This window comes from Panthera onca, chromosome D2 (genome assembly GCF_046562875.1).
Source record: "Panthera onca isolate mPanOnc1 chromosome D2, mPanOnc1 haplotype 2, whole genome shotgun sequence".
In the NCBI taxonomy this organism is placed as follows: Eukaryota; Metazoa; Chordata; class Mammalia; order Carnivora; family Felidae; genus Panthera; species Panthera onca.
Window position 1 is genome coordinate 44271668 of NC_138349.1, and position 17529 is coordinate 44289196.

At 38.0% G+C, this 17529-nt stretch overlaps 1 long non-coding RNA gene across 1 annotated transcript; it reads left to right on the top strand.

Annotated features, from left to right (window-relative positions):
* The first annotated feature begins 2934 nt into the window (after positions 1-2934).
* LOC132684592 (uncharacterized) lies at positions 2935-7566 on the top strand. Its single transcript, XR_009612739.3, has 3 exons — positions 2935-3094; positions 6932-7041; positions 7247-7566. It is a non-coding gene; the product is annotated as an uncharacterized LOC132684592 (long non-coding RNA).
* Positions 7567-17529: the final 9963 nt, after the last annotated feature.

Genomic DNA, 17529 nt, shown 5'->3' on the forward strand with positions numbered 1-17529 from the left:
AGGATACTAAAAATTAGCTGCTGGGTATTAGTCTGGGGATTCAGTGAATCCCTTAGATTCCTTCCATTAGAAGGTATTGATTTGAAAGCTGAAGAATAATTAAGGCATTGTTAGCAAAGGGTATGGGGATGGTGAAGGCATGTGTAGAGGAAAAAACTTATACACAGGGCCCAAGTCACAAAGAACTGTAGCCCTCTCAAATACTTGATTGTTCAAGCCAATTTGACTAGGTAACAGTGAAAAAAAATTAAAAAGTGACGTAGAATATTGCTAGTAAGGTATATAAATCAGATACTCCGGGCTCAGTAACTTGTGTTACTAATCTTGCTTTGTAACCTGAGAGTATCAGGAAGACACTGAAAGGCCACAAGCAGGGGACTGGCGTGTTGACCAGTAACCCTGTACCACACGGGCTGGGACTGAGAGCCTGGAGTGGAAGGGGCAAGAGCAGACACAAAACCATGGTAAGGACACTCATGCAGGTTGAGAGATAACGGTAGCTGGGAGGTTGTAGATGAAGAGCAGCAGAGTGATCTGAAAACTATTTGAGGTATGGAATCAAAAAGATTGGGGACTGATATCCATGAGGATTGAGATTTTAAGACTGATGAGTTTCCTGTTTGAATAACCAGATAAACTAGATGAACAATTCAGTAGATAATTCATTGGGAAGAAGGAAATTCAGCACCAGAAAGAAAATCATCTGTTTCATGCTGGTTAACCACAGATTAATGTTGATCTCATTATCTAAACATCCCACTCATTTCATCTGGTAGACCCTTGGGACTGTTCACCACCAACTGAATCTTCTCAGTTGACAGCTCTTTAATTGAGCTCTTTTCAAATTCCAGGTTGCTTCCTGGATATAATTAAAACTAAAAATGTGGATTTAGAGATCATTAGTACAGCTTAAGTTAAAGATTCTTAGTAGTACTAGTGAGGCATATTTATCTCAGAGTTGTATGAGTCCCAGGAAAATAGACTCCACTTATAAATTAGTTACTTCTTCAACCATAAATCTTCAGATCAAATATTTTAAATTAAATAAACCTTTTGGAACATATTCTTCTTCTACTGTCATTTAAAAAATGTATTTGTTTATTTGTTTGTTTGTTTATTATTTATATTTCAGCTTGAGGTATAATTAACAAATAAGATTGTAAGATAAAGTGTACATTGTGGTGATTTGATATATTATGGAAAGATCCTCCCCATCAAGTTCATTTACCCATCTATCACCTTACATATTTATCTTTGGTTTTTGTTGAGAATGTTTAAGTTCTACTATCTTAGCAAATTTCAATTAGGCAATACAGTGATATCAACCAGTGTTACCATGTTTTACATTAGAACCTTAGACTTGATTCATCTTATAGCTGAAAGTCTGTACCCTCTTACCAGACTGTCCCTATTACCCCCACCCCCGGTCCCTGGCAACCATTTTTCTAGACTGTTTCTAAGAGCTCGTGTCTTATCTTATCTTATCTTATCTTATCTTATCTTATCTTATCTTATTTTATCTTATCTTATCTTGTCTTATCTAATCAAAGTTCACCTATAAGTGATAAACCAGGTACTATTTGTCTTTCTCTGTATTTCACTTAGCAAAATGTCCTCAAGTTCTATCCATGTTGTCACAAATGGCAGTACATTTTTCATTCTTTCTCATGACTGAATAATATTCATGTATATATTAATTCATACAAGCACTTAAGTTGCTTCCATAGCTTGGTTGTTGTGAATAATGCTGCAATGATCACAGGAGTGCAGATATCTCTTTGATATCCTGTTTTTATTTTCTCTGGATAGATCTCTAGAAATGGATCCTGTATCATATGGTCGTTCTATTTTTTTATTTTTTGAGGAACTTCCATACTGGTTTCCACAGAGGCTAAACCAATTTACAATCCCACCAGCATTACACAAATGTTCCCTTTTCTCCACATCCATACCAGCACTTGTTGTCTTTTGTTTTGTTTGGGTTTTGGTTTTGGTTTATTTTGTTTATGTCAGCCATTCTGTTACAAGGTGATATCTCATTGTGGGGTTTCATTCCTGACTAGATAATAATTAGCTTATTCTTTGGTCCTCATGTACCATAGAGTACATGGTCCTTTGGAGATGGTTCTTTAGTCCTTTGGAGATGAACATAAAATGGAGGTTAAAAATGATAATTTCTTTCATAAACACTGTTTCCTTGTCAATATCATGGCCACATAGGAAACCGCCAAGTATCAAACAAAGATATTTTGCTACAACTCACTTTTATACAATTTATCAATTACCTAGCATTTGTAAAGAGTTTGTAAAACTCTCTGAAGTTTTTGTTGACCTCTCAATGGTTATTCATGAACAGGGAGTGGTCAGGGACAAAAAGTCATAAGTTCAAGACATTTGAGCTGTGGTCAGGTTAATGAAGGATGAGTAAAATTTTTCCAGGGCTACTGTAGGGTTACAGGGGTGCATTGCCTTATGAAGACTAATTTACACCATAAATTGTATTAGCAGTCACTCAAATAATCAAAATCCAGGTATGAGTGTGTTTCTTTGGAAGGGATTTGTGTTTCCTAAGATAAAGTTTATTGGTCAGCTCAGGCTGAATAACAAAATACTATAGATTAAGTAGCTAAAACAATAGAAATTATTTTCCCAACAATTCTGGAGACTGGAAGCCCAAGATCATGGTGCCAGCATGGTCAGGTTCTGGTGAGGGTTCTCCTCTTGGCTTATAGTTAGTTACCTTCTTGCTGTGGGCTCACATGGCCTTTTCTTGGTATGTGCAGAGAGAGAGACAGCGAGAGAGAGATATTTCTCTCTTGCTCTTCTTATAAGTCTGCCAATGCTATTGGATTAGAATCCTACACTATGACCTCATTTAACTGTAATTATGTCCTAAATCCCTATCTCCAAATAGAGTCACTGTGTGGGGGTTAAGTCTTCAACATACGAATTTTGGGGACACACACACAGTTAAATTCACAGGACAAGATAATATAATGAAAGGAATTCCAATGATGGTTTGAACATCTATAATTATTCAGAATTTCCACTTCCCTTGATGACAACAACAGATATGGATACTATCTAGTAAGAGGTGCTTAATTTGACTACTGACCACTAACTGTTGTTTCTCATGATCATACCATTCCTTAGCACAAGTAAATGCATTTCTCTAGATTCTTACTAAATCTGGAATTGTTTCTTATTGGCAGTAATGACAATACAAATGAGGTATTCAAATATTCAGAAAATCATCAATTTTTTGGCTCTTTTATGTTTTTCTACCTGTAATATGTTTAGTAATAAGGGTGACATAAGAACGTAGTTAGTTTCTATCAGCATTTTAAAGCTGCTTTCCTGGCTTATCTTTAAAAAGGGGAGAGAGAGGGTTTAAATTTGGGGTGAGAAATCCCACATAATTTTATCATTGTGGTTCACTTATCTGTCCTGAAGCAAAACTTCTATGCAACTATACCACCCTCAAAACAAGTATTATAGGTGTACATGCATATACTAGAAATTATCATGTTCCCTTATCACTTACATCGTATTCAGTAAAATTTGTAAATGTTAGGCCCACCTAATGAAGTGACCACTTCCGGTATGGACTGTTGTGACCCTCCAAAATAGGCAACTATCTTTGATTACTAAAGTGGGTTACTTAAAGTAGAAAGAAGAGAAAATTGCTACTAAAATTGAATTTATTCATTAGAATATAAAGGGTTTAAAATATGTGCTAGAAACTCTGCATAGGGTAAGGATGGGATGGTAGTGGTATAAAGTACAGACATGGGTCTTTCTCAGAGAAATGTACTATTTCTTTTGTTCCTAAACAATCTACTCTGAGGAAGTCATAGGTGGAGTCTATGTACCAAGCTGATAGTCCTATAGAAACACTTTTTTAGGTGGGGAAACTAACGCTTTGACAGAGACAACTTCATTCCTGTCCTCATTCAATTCCAAGTCTAACTCAGAAGCGACTTAAACTCTGCATGTGTAAGGAATGTTTACTTGTGTTTTTTCCTTTCCACACCAGAAAAATGTTACCTCTGAGGTCACAAAATATTCTATGCATGCCCCCACCAAATTGCTTCCATTTATTTAACTGCCTGACACTTCCTGCCAGATAATGTCTTTGACAACAAGGATTGTATCTTATCATTCTTTGCTATGGTGATAGGAGTCAGGATGTTAAGATACCTACTGTATTAGTCTAAGCATGCCTAATTTTCTGAAGTTACATAATGGAGTTCAAAATTAGCATGCATTTGATGCCATGAGCACAAGGTCAAAGGAGATAGAGATGTAAGGGGCTGACTTCTCAATTGAGACAAAAGTTTGACACTAGCTAATTCAGCACCCTGGATAGTACCACGGGGGTGGTTCTAACACCATCTGAGATAAGCTTTTATCTATAAAGACACCAGAATGATCTTCTGAAGTTCTGTGGTTGGTAAACATATGTTTATAATGAACTTTGTTCTTATGGCTCTTTGGATTTGTCCTCACCACTCCCCCCTCCTCTGCCTCCACCCTACATTACCAGCTTTTAGTAACATCTTTATCAGAAATTAAAGTTCAGATCTTAGTGACCACTCCATTAAGATATCCACACCCTTGAAAGGATACAACTAGTTGACAGAATGGCCTTTTACCGTTCACAGAAACATTTTTTTTCCCTTATGAGCTTTTATGTTGCTAATTTAGGAGTAGGGACCTCAGTCCTTACACACATGAAATGGATAAACAAAGACTATTTGACTGAATTTCCATCATGCAGTCAGCCCATGAATGATCCTTCTATATGTTTCACAGCAAAGATAGTACTTGTTATTTCAATCCTATGTGCTGTCACAACCTTTGGGATTTCTAAATTGATTAAAGGAAATAACTCCAATTTTTTTCTCACTTCAAAACTTCTACTGTCTTTATAGATACTCCTCTTATTTCCTTTCTGCTTCATAATACAGCTTTATTTCTGGTAAATCATAAGTGAGACATAGTAAATACATCATTAGGTAAGCAACTTGAGCTGAAAATTGGCTATATTTTAAAAATGCTGATGTATGGGATTTGGAGGTCTTACCTTACCTGACAGATGGCAAGGGAAAATTAAAGAAAATAGTCACAGCAGATCCCTTCCTCCACACTTCAGTGCTTTGTTAAATAAGAATAAGCTTATTTAATTAATATTGATTTAACACTGACTGTCCTTGAGATATATTACCCTTTGACACATTTTTACCTTCAAAACTGCCAAAATTGCAAAATGTATAATAACAAAATTCAAATCCATTTTTAAGCTCAGAGTTATTGTGGTTTGTTATCACCAATTTCCAGCTACTCCAGGGAGGAGCTACGTGTCTTAGCAAGTGGCAATGTCTTTATTTATGACCTCCAGTGATTAGTTAAGTTTGCCAGACATTTCTCAGAACATGGCCCAGGTCACCCAGGAGTAGGACTCTAGAGCAGGATAAAAGGTTCTGCTATACTTGGCTTATGATCCTGGCATTTGTTAGAACATGACAACTTCAATTTTATAGAAATATTAGGTAGTTATTTATTTCTAAGTAAATAAAACTAAGGAAGTGTTTGTTTATCAATGGAAAGAAGAGGGGACGTTTATTATTCTTGACACCTTCTATCTGGTCATTTGAACAATTGGTAAATAAACAGAAACTCTTGTTCACCTAACGTAAGACCTTTTTATTTGGAAAATTTGCTTATTCAGCTCTCACTTTTTTATTTCATCCAAATTTCAGAGAAAGCCTTGGGCAACAGTCTCTTCTAGTAAAACCCCACCCCTCTGTGAGGGTAGATGCATCATTAGATCCAGGAAGCTCCGCTGAGATCCCCTCCCCATTTTCGGTCTCAAGATAGTAGGCCAATCATTCTACACATAAGTTATATTCAAATATCTTAAGTAACCAGCACCTTCCTTTGTGTCATGGTGCAGATCACAACATTTTTCCTAACTCCGACCCACCCCACCCCTCCACAATGAGTGAATGACAAGCAAGGAGGCCAAATATCCATTGAACATTTCAAGTAGACACTGATTGGAGAAGGAGACAGGAAATCACTAATTTTAGCCCTCACCACCCTGGAAATCATTTTCCCTTGGAAGTCCTCTGCCCAGGTCTGAGTAAAACCCTTTGCAGCATGTTTTCAGAATAGCATGATTAGAGGCTCTCTTCCTGGAAAAATGTGCAGCCAAAAGTTAGAGCCCAAAAGTGAAAATCTCAGCTACATTCTCTTTGAATTTTCTTCTACTTTTATCTCTGGTAATAACAGGGTGCATTTGTAAATAATGACAGAAAACAGAGAAAAGTTTGGGACTATAAGAAGCCATTGCTTTATCTAGCTTAAAGGAAAATGCATGGTCACTCAGACTGCTAGGGTATTCCTGGTAGAGTTTAGGCTAAGTGATTGGGCATGAAAAGAGGTCAAGACAAAATCAGTTGACAGAAAAGAATGATTCTGAGTTGAAGTACAGAAGTCAGGGCTGGCAAAAATGAAAAGGCCATATCTGGAGCAAGTATCACTAGAAACAGCAGGGACAGTCCCCCTAATTAGTATTGCTGGGAGAGTGGGATTTTGTAGAAACTGCTGCCTTATTTTCCTTTCTGATAGTTTTGCTCTTCTTCTCTGCTTTAGTTTCTAGGGTAAGCCATGGCCCCTTTCTCTTGGTCACAACCCTGTTCTCCCTCTAGGCTTAACATCCATGGCCACAACTTATTTCCACACTCCCATGAAGTAAATTATCACAGAGACCCAGTGTTTTTGGTGTGCTGAGGACAGAGAAATCATGTGAAATACGCCTCTTCCTGAAAACCAATAAATTACTCTAGCACATGGGATATTCATGTAATTATCCTAGGAAGTTACCATTTCTCATTCCAGTCTCTGTCTGTTTGGCACTTTCCTCTAGGAACACAGAAAGCCACACCTCAGAAAAGTCTTCTTCACTGCAGCGATCACAAGGAAGGCTTTAGTGGAGTCTCTCACATGTGCATTGCCATCACCTTCTATCATAAAAAGGTAATTGTGATAATTCCATATGTGGGTATCTTCTAGAGATCCCTTGGGCAAATGCCCGTCAGTTCTAAAACCTCTGACTCTCATCATATCTTTCCAATAAAAAAGGACAAAATTTAGATTTGGAAAAAATAGAAATCATGTTATGTCTGTTAACTATCTTCTCAAGTAAATCACCTCAAGATATGTATGTTTCTTTTTTTTCCAGAAGATGTCTGATATTATTTCTACAAACATAACATGTCATGCTTGCAAAATTCACATTATAAATGTCTGCTTAAAGGTGTGCCAACATCTTGTTTAATATTTCTATGAAAGAACAGAAAGAAGGAGATGCACCTTGAATCTGCCTCAAGTGAATCTTGGAGTTTTGATTTCACATTATTGCTGCCAATCATTTCTGCTCCAGAGAAAACTATTAAAGGAGTTGGAAAAATCCCACTGTTGAAGCTTTCTATGCTTATAGTCAAACTTTCTATTTTGACTCTTCCTAAAAGACAAATATTTGAAACAGAGGAACCTTGCAAGTATTGGGAAAACTGAAACTAATGTTGGGTTATCAGAAATGGTAGTAATACTGATTGGATTGAAGAATGTAAAAGCAATCGTATAAGCTCTGAACTAAACTCTAATCTCTTTCTCTCATAAGGCCATCTCACTGTTTATTGCACACAAAGAAAAATTACACCAAGGCTAAGACCTGGAGACTTCCCTGATTTGGGCAAATATGTAAAAGAAGGAATAAATTCTAGGTCCTAAAAGAATCATGGGGCTTGGCACTCTGGAACCTGAGGACAAGCCTCATATTTCCCCACCTGTTTGACAACCTGCAAATATCTTAGCTTTCTGAGACTTTCTACATATAAATTTTCATACTGGCCCCTTACACAACAAAAAAATGGTAAAATAAGAAACAAATACATGTGAACAATGCTCAGATGAGCTCAAGCATCTCCTGAGAGTTTCATTAGCCATCCCTGTGTTCAGATTGATTTATGGGCCTCAGGTCCATCATTTCCTCACCATTAGCCATCATTAGACCATTATGACTCCCCACAGTCCCTCAGCTTTCTGCTTCCAGGGAGGAGGTGTAATCTTACCCAGCTGTGTTGAGCTAGTTTTCACTACCACTAATTTTCTGACAGAATCTATGAGTAATGTCACATTTCATGCTGTTCCAATAAAAACATTTGCTTCTTGGCAGGGCTAGTAAAGAGCTTGATGGAGAAACTATAGAAAGTCCCCAAGGGGGCAAAAGGTGACTGAGAGACTTTGTCATGAGAAAAATTGAGTAGCTGTCTAGGCTGACACAGCAGATCAAAACAAAGAAAAAAGGAATGAGGTAATCAGGTCATGACCCAAAGACTTCTAGACATTTATTCATTTCCGCAACAATATATTGTGAACACCTACAATGTGCCAGACACTGTGCAAATAGAATTGTCATGTCTCTTAGACACAATCCCTTGGAGCCAGAAGGTCTGGGATCTGCTCCATGTTTCCACTTGAAAGCAATTGAGCCATGCAACCTAATAAAAATTGCTTAACTTTGTGATGTCCCTGGTTTCTAATCTTCTAATCTACATAATAGTCATTTATTTCATAATATATCTATGTAACTATTATATAGTATAGTCTACATAATAAAAAGTCTTAACTTATTGATAGAAATTCATGGAGAATGGCATTATAATTGGAGACATTTAGAAAAACATATATGGTGGGGGGGTGGAGAGGGAGAAGGAGAGGGAGAGGGAGAGAGAGAGAGAGAGAGAGAGTGAGAGAAAGAGAGAGGATGGACTCTTAAGAGGAGAACATTTTCCTAAGTACACACACATCTATCCTCTCTAGGAGAAAGGCAGGTCCTCACAGCATTCAGCTAACAAACCAGCGTCATCTCCACACTTCTATACTCATGAACCAAACACAAAAGTCAACTGGACACTAGAGTAATGAGATTACCCAGTTCTCTAGGGAGTAATTTTAAGTGTTATGCTCAGTTGATATTGAGACATCAGGAAATGTGCCTGAAGAATAGCCTCCAGAAGAAGGCACTATCAACAATAGAAGTCTCTTTGACCATCCCGTCAGTTTCTCTCTATTTACAGTCTCTGAGAATATTTGAATATGTTGACGCTTCACTGAAGTAACATTCCCCCTCTCTGCATTAGCCTCCCTATGTTAATACTGCTGCTTTGAGACCTCAGACTCCATTTATATGAAAGTTGAAGGAACATTGGATAAAATCACCACATTGCTTACCTAGTATACTTCATACAGGTAGCCCCAAATTCCTTCATAGACCCCATTAGTTGAGACTCAAGGTAGAAATGGGATGCCTAGAACTCTAATTCCTCAATCCTCAAATGGCTATATGAGGTAATCTACCTTCGGTAAATACCAAGAATACATACCACCGTGTAATGCCCCCTGTAGCCATTGACTAGAGCTCTATTCCCAAGTCTCCAGTTTGCTCTCCCATCATGCTTCTAGATCTATATGATCTTCATTATCCCTCTAATTCATGGCCTGGCCAAAAACTGTCCAAGGAGCTTGCTTAATGTTCCCTTTTCCCTGAGCCCCGTTCTGGTCATTTCTCAATGTTGGTTGTGGGTTCCTTTTGAGAGGGAGGCATTCCCAGACCCGTTTCTTAGGGATACAAGAATATCCTTGATAAAGAGTAAATAGAAAAATATTTTCAGAATGAATAGATCTAAAAATTAAGAGAGGAATAGTGGAGTCTCTCCAGCCCAGTTCCCCCAGCCATCTTCCACCAAAGCCCCTCTGTGAGCTCAAGAACTTCATCCTGTTACTGAGATCATGTTATAACTCTCTTAGGAATGAAGGATAAATGAAGGATGAAATAAAATGAAGAATGAAGGGAAAAATGGGGCGAAGGTAGTCAAATGTACGAACTTGTCGTTATCAGATAAATAATTCCTAGTGATGTAATGTCCAAGGTGGTGACTATAGTTAACAACACTTTATTGTGTATTGGAAAGTTGCTAAGAGAGTAGATCATTAAAGTTCTCATCATGAGAAAAAAAATGTTTGTAACTATGTGTGGTGATGGATGCAAACTAAACTTACTGAAGTAATCATTTCGCAATATATACATAGACCAAATTACTGTTTCACACTTAAAATTATTACAATGTTATATGTCAGCTATAACTCAGTTTAAAAAAAAAAGAATGAGAGTTGGAAGTGATGGTATTTTAACTTTCCCCTTAAAATTTTCTACTGGGGCACCTGGTTGGTTAAGCATCTAACCTTTAATTTCAGCTCAGGTCATGATCTCATGGTCTGTGAGTTCGAGCTGAACTCGGGCAGCAGCACATAGCCTGCTTGGGATCCTCTCTCTCCCTCTTTCTCTGTCCCTCTCCTGCACTCTCTCTCTCTCCCTTTCTCTCTCAGTAAATAAATAAACTTTAAAAAATTCTACTAATATTATCTACCTATGTCTCACCTCAGCATCCCACTTTTGCAAAGGGGAGAACTGATCATCATTTCTCTCCAGGGGATAATTAGAATTTAAAACGGAGAGAATTCAGATTGCTTTGGAACACTCCGTGTAAGGCAGGATATGTGAGCAGTGTTTTTGGTAACAGGCACTCACTGAGCCATCACAGCTGGTTTGGCTAGCTGGGTCCATTTTGATTTGTGAGGGCGAGTGAAGCCAAGGTAGAATTACTTACATATTATCTTGTTCTGTCCAATATTCCTGCCACCCTGCTCTGTACTTCCAATATGCACACACTTGTTTTCCTGACAAGATTTCACTTGTTTTTCAAAAAATCTACTGAGAAATGGCCTGAATTTGCAGAGCTCCCGCTTGCTCATGGTTTGCAATTATTAACTTCTTCCCATGGTTCAGCACCGCACACTCAACCTTCACCCCTCCAAACCTCCCACTAACTACCCCCCTCCCAGATCTGTCAGCTTCCTTCCACTTCTCCAGGCTTACAGTGACCTAAACAACATATACCGGTGTGCCAGTCTTTCCTGAGACCCAGTAATGACATGGGTTCTCAGCCTCCTTGATTCCATGACCTTATCATGGCAGTATGATGTTCTTCGTGGCCATGATATCGACAAGGACACAGTGTTTATGAAAGAAATTATCATTTTTAACCTCCATTTTATGTTCATCTCCAAAGGACCAAAGAACCATCTCCAAAGGACCATGTACTCTTTGGTACATGAGGACCAAAGAATAAGCTAATTATTATCTAGTCAGGAATGAAACCCCACAAAGGACAAAGCCTTAGCCAAAAGACTGCCACTGGCAACACTGATTTGTTCTTATCCACATTAACTGTAGATTTTTGAGAGTGGTGACAGGTACACAGGTAACTAATGTATAGAGCTTGTTTGATGAATCTTCATACTTGCTACGTTTTCTGGACAACTGCACACTGATATGGTATGGAATATTCTTTATTTCTCTGGCTCAGATAGTTTTGTTGAGCCTGGTGTGAATGCACACATCTGGAGTTCCCATCTCCTTCATGGCAAGTTTCCAGATCTCTTTGTGCCTAAGGGGCACACTTCTTGAAACTCACTTCATGGATGTGCTTGGGAATACTGATGGTGGATTCTCTGGTCACTACTTCATTGATGGCAGAAGGGCCCTTCTTCTTACCACATTTCTTTGTGGGAACCATTCTGCTGGGCCCTGGTTAGAAAGGAAGAGGGTGCATCATTTTATAATGCCTTTCACTGTCTCTAGTGATTTTCTTTGCTTTGAACTCTGCTTTACTGATACAGTATAGCCACTCCTGCTTTCTTTTGATTTATGCTTGTATGATATATCTTTTTCTATCCTCCGATTTTCAACCTGCCTATATCGCTGTATTTGAAGTGAGTTTCTTTGTAGATAGCATATAGTTGATTCATGTTTTTAATCCACTGTGCAAAATTATGTTTTAATTGGGTATTCACATAATTTGCAGTTAATGTAATTATTGATTTCTTAGGACTTACGTCTACCCTTTTATTTTATTTTAATTTTTTGTTTGTTTTATTTGTTATCTCTCTGCTTTTCATTTCTGTTTTCTTCTGAACTTGAACATTTTTGGAATTCTATTTTGATTGGTCTTTAGTGTGTTTGAGTATATATTTTGTTCAATTCCTTTTAGTGATATTCTAGATAATTCTAGTATTACTAATATTACTCTATTATGTGTGTGTGTGTGTGTGTGTGTAGACATATATATGTGTGTGGGTTTATACACTTATATTTGGATCAATGATTATTGACCCCAAGTTCTAACTGTCCAGCCTCCTTCCTGGGTTGCCTTCTGATGTGTTGGCTAAGTGTATCTTGTCATTGGAATTTAAACCTAGGCTGTGATAGTCTTCCCACCTGCTCCCTCACACACACCTTTGAACAACCCCTCTTCACCAGTAATGCACACATCTCTCCTCTTGATGTTTCACTTCTTTAAAAGTACAATTTGAGGCATTTTAATCTTAGTTCCTTCATGAATCTGATTCCAGCAAACTTGATATTTTCATAGGAACCGGTTCCATTCCCCAGTGAAATGAAAGTCTCCTTACTTTGAAGTTGCAGTAAACTTTTTGTCTCCTTAGAAGTCCCCTCACCTCTTTGCTTCTGCATTTGCCTCTGACTTATCAAACTCCAAAGAACTACAAGTAAGTCACAATTGCATACATATTAACTTGGGTAACCCTGAAGCAAAAATAGCACCAAATGCATGAATAATTCTGGTTAGTCAATAAATGGAAAGCCAGGTAGGAAGTAGAGTGGGAGAACTCTAGGTGGTTTAGAGGGAAAAGAGGTTTCAGGTGACATAAGGGGAATTCTAGAAAAGTGATTCAGTGAACAGAGAGATTGTATGAATTCATGTTAGAGATCATTTCATTTCTAAACCAATACATTTTCACAATTTGACTGTTGATTTTGACTTGAACATAGACAATATTTGGAAAGGCAAATATCAGAGGAATGTGATTTAATTGTTCGTCAGATTAGGCCACTCTCCAAAATGTCATTTGCTGCTCTATCCTGACAACTAGATCGAGTTTCACACTCAGAGGACTTTAATGTCAAGGCCTAGAAAGATGGACATCTCCCAAGATCTGAAGTGGCTCAAAGGGGATTTTCTCCTGGACATATGAACTTCATTAGGTTGCCTGGTTCTCTGTAGTTCTCGAATACAGATACCATGTGGGCTATTTGTCTTTCTGCTTCTTCTAGCCTCAGCTTCAGTGAAAAATCAAACAGATAAATAAATAAAGGTTTGAGTTGAATTTCAGCAGCATTTCCGGAGAAATCTTTCAGAATTTATTTGATACTGGCTGTGTTTATAATGTAACCTGTCATTTTTTTTTCCTTCTCCTGTTTACTTTCCAGGTAATCTTAGAGTTAAGTGTTGTCCTAGGGACTTAAAACCACCCCTACTCTTCATGTATAAATCACAGCCACAAGATCCCTCACTCTTCTGTTCCTCCTGCCCTGTAACAAGCTAAGAATGGGAAGAGATGCAATTTTCAGACTCTTTCATGCTGTGACACATCAGCTGAAAATGACATCCAGAGAAAGGTTGTGTTCTGATCATAATAAATGTGTTAGAAAAGGAAGATGAAGCTGCAGTCTCATGTATTGTTTGTGAAGTGTACTGAATAACTTTTCTCTACAATTTTTTAGCTTTCATTTGAATGTTTCTCTTTGATTAGCTCTACTGAGCAAAGAAAGCTGGAACACTTAAAGCCAAGTTAATGGAAAATGTTTAAGCAATGTTGCTAGGGGCCAGTGTCCTGAAGATATTGATCAAGTCATCACCACCAAGTATTCTTCCAGCACTGAGGCAGCAGCTTTGACTTTGGACATTTACAAGAAGCATTTCTGATGTGGCCCCTTCCACCTGATAGGTTAAAGTCCAAGAGTTACAGTACTGGCATTATAACAATAAAATAGAGGAAATGTTAACTTGTTACATATGAATACAAGAGGAAGATAGATGATAGATAGATAGATAGATAGATAGATAATAGATAGATGATAGATAGGTATGTAGATAGATGATAGATAGATGATAGATAAATAGGCTGAACTTAGGTAGAATATATTCAAGTAACAAATATATTGTCAGTACACTCAATAAAATCTTGCAGAGTATGCAAAATGCAGGCCCATACTGATAAATAAGTAAAGAAGACTTGAGCTGAATTTGCAGACCTAAAAACAGGTAGTTTTCATGCTTATCTTGACCAGTTCAGCAAGAATCCATGGAAGAACTATTTCAGGATTTTCTTGCAAGCATTGTAATACCATGGAAGACATGTTTGGGATAAGTTGCCAAGTAAGAAGAGCATTACATGAATTCATTTATGAGATGTCAAAGTGTTGAGCTGAATTGTGGTTTAAGAGACGTGCAGGATTAGGTGAAGATCTAACTCTGGGTCATAAAGGTACAAGACTCAATGGATTTCCAGACAATATGGTTAAAAATTTTGGAAAGCAACCCCAAAACAGGCTATTTTATGTCAGAAGAAGTTTTGAGACATAGCTCATCTAGCTCATGCCATTTAGAATGTCTAATTCTGGCTACTTCCAGAGCCCATACTTCACAGAATGAAGGCACAGGAAGCTGAGTCTCTGGTTTACTGAGTTATTCATGATCTGACAAGCTTAGACGGACTTGCTTAGAAGACCAGAATCAGGGTCTAGAACTCTCCAAATCCAGGGGTTAAGCATTGGAGTATCATTCAAGCCATGATGGTCAGCTCAGAATCTTTAGAATCACCATGGTGAAGACAAAGGACTTGATGTCTGAAGTCTAAATTCTAATCTCATTTCTGTGATTATCAGATGCGCGCCCTGGGAGAACTCATTCCACATATATGCCTTGGTGTCTTAATCTAGGTAATGTGGAGTTTGTTCTACATTATTAGCATTTCATACACAGTCTTCCGAAAACTGTTCAGTGGCTTGTGGTAGATTACACTCAAAGATGGCCACAACAATTGCTTCTCCCATTCCATGTGCCCTTTTGCAATGCAAGTGTCTGTACTCCCATCAAGAGTGGGCATTAATTTATATGGTGCTTGAATATTGCCCAGCCTTGTGAGTTTCTTTGTTTAATATTCTACAACAGATGTGATATTGTTTGTCTTTCAAGTCTAGGCCTTTAGAAGCCTTAGTTCTAGTGAAACATTGCCTGAGCCCACCTTGTAAGAAAGCCTTTATAAAGGGGGACAAAAAACACATTGAAGAGAGTGAGGCACCCCAGATAGCACCAACTGCCGGGCCACCCTGTGCCTGCCAATATGGAAATCCACAGAATTGTAAAAAATAACCCATAATTGTTTTAAGCCACTAACTTTTGGAGGGACTCATCATGCAGCAATAGATAACTGAAATGGTATTCAATAGAAATGTGATTTTTACTATCAAATAAGTTTAGGTGAAGATCAACTGAACAATGTAAATAGGTTTCTCAGGCTGGGATGTCAGAGCTTTTAATATGCTAACATTGATTTAAAATGCCAAATTGTGAGAGAGATTTGTATGCCGTATCTGCCAGACTTATTTAATCACAGAATATTGTTTTTTCCCTAGAAAACTGTTTAATCACTTGTGAATCAGTTTGAGAAACGCTGATGTAGTTGAATTCCAAAGGCCCTGCCAGCTCTAACATTCTAAAAAATCTGCAAATGAAGCAAGGAGTGTTTGGATCACTATTTCTTCTTGATTATCTTGATGACAAGAAAACTCATTCTATAGTTGGTTGCTACCAAATTTCATTATTCACTTCTACTGAAACCATTTTTTAATCAATTAACAGAAGAAAGCAGTATCGGAATTATTAATGAGCAATTAAATAAAGATTAAAGAGCTATTAACCTGCAGCTTGGTGGTGGAGACTTGGCTGTCAGGTGGTGTGGGAGCCTGATGGATGTTGACCCATGAGAGACTGTCACAATGATGAAACAAGCAAAGAGCAGGCTAATAGATTTATCTATTTCTTCTTGGCAGATTGTAATAGGATATGAAATTGTCCTGCTGATCTAGGGATCTATAGAAAGCTCTTCATAAAAAGAATGTGATTAGAACAAGAAGAACTGTACTCTGTAAACTCCATATGCTCACAGACCAGTCACTTGATTAAAGTATGTGGATCTGATGCTTGTGTGCACATATGTGTGAGAGCAGGTATATGGGTGAGTGTGTTTGTAAGGAATGTCTTTCATACTGATTAAATGTGGCCTCTCTGTGTATAGTTATGTTTATCAGGGTGTTTCTGACTTGGTCTATGTATGTTTGTGTGGATGTCTGTCTATGCATTTTCTTGTGTATTCATGTGGTTTTGTCTGTGGAGACAAACATGCATACACACACATATGCCTGGGCAGGATGTAACTGACAATGACCAATGGTTTTCCGCACCTAGAGGACATAATGCAAGGTGGCAGAAATATTCCATGGCCAGAGGGAAGGGAAAGGGGCCATCATGGTACATAGATTTGTTGAGGCCAGTATACTGCTTAAGTGGCTCCACTGAGTGGAAGCATTGCCTTTGTCTGGGGCCAAGTAAACTGGTCCCCTGTTTTGGCCAGTTTATCCTCCAACGTGGTGAGGAAGATCATAGCGACAGCAAATACAAATGGACCAATAAGGAAATGCAGGCCTGGGAATCAGATCAGCAAATTCAATCCACTCCTGGCTCTGACTGGTCCAATATCTCCTTTGAGATAGAAAATTGAGAACTATACATAAAGCGTTTTTATAGCTTAAATGGAATGAGAAAATTCATCCATTTTCTCCCTGCTTAATATTTACCCCAGGAAAACTATTACTCATTTGGTTTCTTGTTGTTGTTGTTGTTGTTGTTGTTGTTATTGTTTGATAAGTCAACCCAGTCCAAACTCATTTGGGTTGCTTTCATTCAGTAATTTCTAAACTCTGGAATTTACAATGTGACATGGAGGTTCTCACTCCAAAGTAGTTTGCGAAATTTATTGAGTAGTATTAAACCCTCCATTTGCATTTTACATGCACTGTCTTACTTAATTTTTATAACTGAATTAGTTATAAATTTTTATAATTGAATTAGTAGTATTTTTATGCCCATTACATAGGAGGCAAGTAGAATACGGAATAGTTTGGAAGCTTAGCCATGGCCACACATCTGTGCAAACTTCAACTCATAGCTATGATGGCTTGACCCCAAAACTCTGCTTGTGATAACTGTATGACACTGGTTCTTTTAAAAGGAAAAGGGTCCAAGTGTTTTACCCATCATGTCCAACCCCTTAGGTCATGGGCTAGGAAGAACTTTAGATTTGTTCCCTGGGGCTGGTGAAAAATCTTCTTGCTTCATTGCATCATTCCTGTTTCCCAAGAGCATTTTGAGAAAAACTGTGGGTACCTAATATGCACTCCTGGAAGTAAGGAGAGGTGGTCTCCCTGGCCTGAGTGGTTCCCTGAACCCTGCTTCAAGCCCATCTACCAGGGAAAGAGAA